The following is a 5,541-nucleotide window of genomic DNA, read 5'->3' as shown; positions in this document are numbered from 1 at the left end:
CCATATACCCACAAAATCTCACCAGTTACATTGGGGCATAGTCATACAATGGGATACTCCCCAGCAATGAAAAAACATCCTTCTGGGACTTGCTGGGTGATCCAGTGCTCAGGACTGGATTCAATGCCAGGCCCTGGGTTCAAGCCCTGGTAGGGGAAGATCTGCAAGCTGTGCAGTATAGCCAAAAAGCAAACAAACCCCCCCCCCCCCCCCCGCCAAAAAAAAAAAAACAAAAAACATTCTTGTTACACACAGCAACATGGACAAAATTTGACACACATAATGCTAAGCAAAAGAAACAAGACACCAAAAAAGAACATTGTAAATGATGCTATTCATATGAAGTTCAAAAATAAACAGAACTAATAGAAGACAGGATAGAATTACTAGAAATATTTTGCACCTTTAACTGGGTGGTTAAACAAAGGTACGTATAATCAAAAATTAATTGAGCTATACACTTATGTGCATTTCAGTATATGCACAAAATATACTTAATATACAAAAATATACCTTAAAAAAAATTCCCCAACCTCACACTCCCTCCAGCCACCACATATTTCTCTTCTCTACTTCATGGCCATAGTTGTCAAAAGAGTTATCTGGACTTGTTGTTCCTATCTCACATATCCCATGCATGTCTCAACCAGCTCCCATCTGACTTCTTTCAGTCTACCAAATAGCCCTCCCTGAGGTCTCCCAATGATCTGTGTCACAAAATCTAAAAGACATTTGTCTTCACCTTGATCTCTCTCAAAATCACTGGACACTGATGACCACGTCTTCCATTTTAGAGCATTCTGTATCTGTGCTGGCAATAAGATAGATAGGAGAGATCACTGGCTCTTAACACTTAAAATGTGGCTAGAGGGACTGAAGCACCAAACTTTCTTTAGTATTTTTAACAGCTCCCCAGGGGATTGCAGTGTGTAGCCAGAACTGTGACCTACTTGGGGTAGTCATCCACTTAGGTACCTCATCCAGATCCAAGACTTTAATTTCCAAACTATATCCCAAAGTATAAACTATCTCCTCTTAACTCCAAGCAATATAGCTATCCTTCTATTTGGCATCTCCTCTTGGGCACCTCAGACTCAACACATCTAAAACAGAACTCAACGTTCATCCCTCCTGAACCCTATCCCTTTTCAGTGTTCTCTACTGCAGCTCATGGTCCCATAGTTACTCAGCTTCACAAGCCAGAAACCCAACAGCTCACTCAACACCACCATATTTCATCATATCAACCCATATTTTATTGTAAATGTCTTTTTAATTTGCGTATGTTTCTCCCTCTAAGCATCATTATAGTCCAAGCTACTATCTACCTTTTGCTTAACAACTGTGATTGCCTCCTAGCCAGTCCCTCTGCTTCTATTCTTGCTTCTTAAAAATCTTGCAAAGGCAAATAGAATGTCCCTCGACCCCAAAAAACTTTTCAGTGGCTCCCTTCTGAATAGTCTTCAAATACTGAGAGACAGTCCTGCACCATCCGGCCCCTGCTGACCTCTCGCACCTCATCCCCCATAAGACTTCCCTCCCTCTCTCCATTCCAGTCCCACCAGCCTTATGTCCCCCACATTCTTCCCAGCCCCAGACCTTTGTATCTGTGGTTCCCTCTATGGAATGTTCTTCCCTTTTCTCTTGGCTTCCTCATCATTCAGGTCTCAACCCCACATCTCCTCCTCAGGAAATCTTTCCTGTCCAGGTCAGCTCCCTTATCATATGATATTACAGGATCATGTAACTCCCATTTGCAGCATTTATAATAATTTATATTCACATATTTATTTGTGGGATTATTTTATTACTTTCTTGCCCACACTCAACATTGCTCGCTAGACTGTAAGGTCCATGGAGGCAGACATAGCACCTGGTTTTTTGTTTTGCTTTGGCTGCTATATCCTTACATCTGGCACATAGTAAGTGCTCAAAAAATATTTATTGACTATATAAATATTTAGTCAATTTACATAGTTCAAGTTAAGCCCAGGGCTAGCACAGGGCTGGAGCCAAGGACAGGACCAAGGTCAGGGCTAGGACCACGGACAGCTATCTGGGGCAGCTGTTCACCAGGGAGCAGGCCATGTGTAGATCCTGGCAGGACTGCATAGAACAAGCCCATTGGAAAACCATTTGGCACAACTGACCAAATCCACTAGAGCTGTGTGCAAGCCCTATGACCTGGCAGCTCCACTCCGAGGGGTCTACCCACTACAGCAGTACTTCTGGTAATAGCCGCAGACTGGGAACTACCCAAATGTCTCACATGAGTAGAATGGATTAAATAACACGTGGTTTGTTCACACAGTGGAATATAATAAAGCAAAGAGAACAAAGTATAACTATATGCAATAACATGAATGGGTCTCGCTAATATAGGGTGGAGCAAAAGAAGTCACAAAGAAGAACTTGCTGAAACATTGTTTCATAAACATTCTGTTTGTGACATTTGAGTCTAGACCATGTGAACTGTCAATCAGTAGAGTTGCAAATCAGAAATGTGGCACTCTCGGGGGAATGGGGACCAAGAAAGGGCATGGTGGGGAAATTCTGGGGTGCTAAGAACGCCCTGTTTATTGATCTGAGTGCTGGTCACCCAGTTGTATTCGTGGAATCCACTGAGGCAAGAACTGGGGGGCACAGGGAGACGAGGATTAGAGAAGAAAGGTAGTGGGGTGATGGGAGGAACCAGGAGAGGGGGCCTCGGTAACAGAGATGCGTGGAGGGTTCAGGCGAAGGGTTAAGGAGCGGTGTTAGCAGGTACCCAGTTCTTCCAGACCAGAGAGGCTGGAGAGGGAAGGAGAGTAGGGTGAGTGATGGGAATGCTGACTGAGGAGGAGGATTAGGGGCTGTGACCAGTGCCTCCCACAACACACACACATTTCCTGGCTTCCTATGCTTAAAATTCTCCTCTGAGTCTGAGAAAAAGGAGTTTCCAGGGCTACCAGCCATCACACTCCACCACCATCCCACCAGAGATGGAAGAGGAGCGGGCAACAGGAGCAGAGCATTTCCACACTGAGAGGCACCCTGCCCCACAAAGCCCAGCAGAAAGCCTGGCAAGCAGAGAGCTGCCCTTCCCTCAGCCCCTCTCTCAGCTTGGAGTGTAGCCCTGGGTGTGAACTTGGCTCTGACTTACCTTCAAATTCTGTTGCCCTGTGTCTAAGGTTGCGCACATCTCCAGGTGCACACACACACAAATACACATACAAATGTACTCACATGTGCTTATCCAGAAACACAAATATGAACACATTTCTTGTATCTGTCCATCCTAAGTCGCTTCAGTCCTGTCCAACTCTTTGCAACCCTATGTATTGTGGCCTGTCAGGCTCCTCTGTCTTTGGGATTCTCCAGGCAAGAATACTGGAGTGGGTTGCCATGCTCTCCTCCAGGGGATCTTCCCAACCCAGGGATTGAACCTGTGTCTCTTACATCTCTTACATTGGCAGATGGGTTTTTTTTACCACTAGCACCACCTGGGAACTATACATATACTTATACTCATCCAAAGAAGCTTGCATCTTTGCAGGCACACATATTTGAGTATGTGCAGGGGTTTCCCAGCAGTAAAGAACCCATCTGCCAATGCAGGAAACTTGGGTTTGATCCCTGCCTGGGTTGAGAAGAGCCCCTGGAGTAGGAAATGGTAACCCACTCCAGTATTCTTGCCTGGGAAATCCAATGGAGAGAAGCCTGGTGGGCTACAGTCCATGGGGTCACAAAAGAGACACGACTTAACTACTAAACAACAACAACAACAAGGCCATACACACACAAACTCCTCTTCACATTTCCTCCACATCCAGTCATTGAGCGATGTCTAAAAAAGCTGACTTCTCATTGGCTCAGAGGGCAGTTGTGTGAGTCAAAGAACTTAGTTGGAGTGAGGGGAACCACACAGGAGACCCTTCTCCAGAGGAGGCAGAGGTTACAGGGTGCTCCACATCCCTGGGGGTTGGGGGGAGCTGCCAGTCCCCCTCCCTCAACAATCGAATCCTGCACCTCTTCCCCACTTGGTGGGAGCAGGGGGAGGGTCTCTGCAGCAGGAAGAAGCAGGAAAGTAGTGAAGCTGGTCTGAGAGGAGAGGCACGAGAGGAGAGGCCCCCACGGGCCACACCCCCAGAACCTCCCTCCCAAGCCCCTCTCCCCTCGAGTCTCCACCGCCAGCCTAGCTCCCTATTCCCGTTTCTTGAAAGAATCGCGGTCTTCTCTCAGCACCAGGAAAGCAGGATACTTGGTTGTCCCTTATGTTTCCTCTCATCGCCCGCCCTCCCGCGGCGTTAGGGGTGCCTTGCGCAGCGAGAAAGGAGGGGAGCACGGGCCTCCCCCTCTTGGCACCCTCCCCATAGTCGGAGGGCTGGCAGGGATGGGGCATCGTCCCAAGCGATGACTCAGCGCGCAGGGTATTCATGTGGTAGCCAAGTTTGACACTTCGCTCATCAGGGACTGTAAGTCCCAGGAGCTGGGGAGAGGGGCTGGCCTCCTGCAGGGATGTTCCAGAGGTGGGGGATTTTGGCCCCACCCCCATGCTTTTCTCTGTCCCTCGTACCACAAGAAGAGCGAAGGTAGAAGGATTCTAGCACTGAGAGATCAAGGAGGGAGGTGAGGGCGGGCTGCAGACACTGGGTTGAAGCAGGTGGCAAGGAGGTAACCGGGAGATGGGGCAGTTGGAGGATCTAAGACACCCCTTATTCTGGGAAGTTCATGGGCCAGACACGTGGGAAAATTAAAGGATTTCCGGACCCTCAGTGGCAAAGAGTCCTGGGGAGGAGCACTGAGTGACCAGGACTCAAGGGAAAGAAAGTTGAGAAATTAAGGTGCTGGGTCCCTGGGAGTCTGGAGGCAGGGCCAGGGAAAGAGGGGAGGGGGGTTAAGGATCTGGGAAGTGGGCGGGGATTGGAAGCGGACAGACGGCAGCTGCGGTGTTTCCGTGTTTCCGAGTTGCTTCCCAGTAGTTCCTCTCAGTTCCATTTCCAGTTGTTTCCAAGCCATTAAATTCTTTCCAGGCGAGATAAGGGTCCCGCCCGTCCCACCCAGGGTGTGTCACGTGTAGGAGGGAGGTTCAGATGGACAGAGCAGGAGAGCCTGGAAGGGGGATTGGAGCGAAGACGGAGCCCCTGTGCCCCTCTGGAGGCATCGCGCAGTCATCCCAGCCCCACTGAACCGTGAGTCACGGGTGCAAAGCTCTCTGCCAAGAATAAATTTTAGGATTCTCTCCACAGACTCCGTGCCCTTCCCAGACCTGGGAGTCCTAACTCTGCTCCATTGCTGCATTTCCTAAAGGCTGGAGACCCCCAAAACTCCCTCCCGGGGCCTTGCAATCCACCTGCTGCCACCCGGGGAGTCCCCATCTGGATGCTCAAAAAAGTTCCCTCAGGCACGTTCCTAGAGTTCTGGCTCAGCCGCTCCAGCCAGATCACTTGGGGTTCCACCAGCACTTCCATCCTGAGGTTCAGCCGGCCACCAGCTCATCCTGGCTTCTGGTTTCTCCCAGCCCCAACACCGCACCGATAACCGCCTCCAGAGGAACACCGA

General features: G+C 49.3%; 1 protein-coding gene across 1 annotated transcript in view; it reads right to left on the bottom strand.

The window, feature by feature from the left end:
- The window catches only part of TNXB (tenascin XB), a 44,649-nt gene that overhangs the window by 38,112 nt on the left and 996 nt on the right, over positions 1 to 5,541 (bottom strand). The gene's annotated exons all lie outside the window — the stretch shown is intronic.

Source organism: Bison bison, unplaced genomic scaffold (genome assembly GCF_000754665.1).
Source record: "Bison bison bison isolate TAMUID 2011002044 unplaced genomic scaffold, Bison_UMD1.0 scf7180017863706, whole genome shotgun sequence".
Taxonomy (NCBI): Eukaryota; Metazoa; Chordata; class Mammalia; order Artiodactyla; family Bovidae; genus Bison; species Bison bison.
This window is presented reverse-complemented; position numbering and strand designations above follow the sequence as displayed.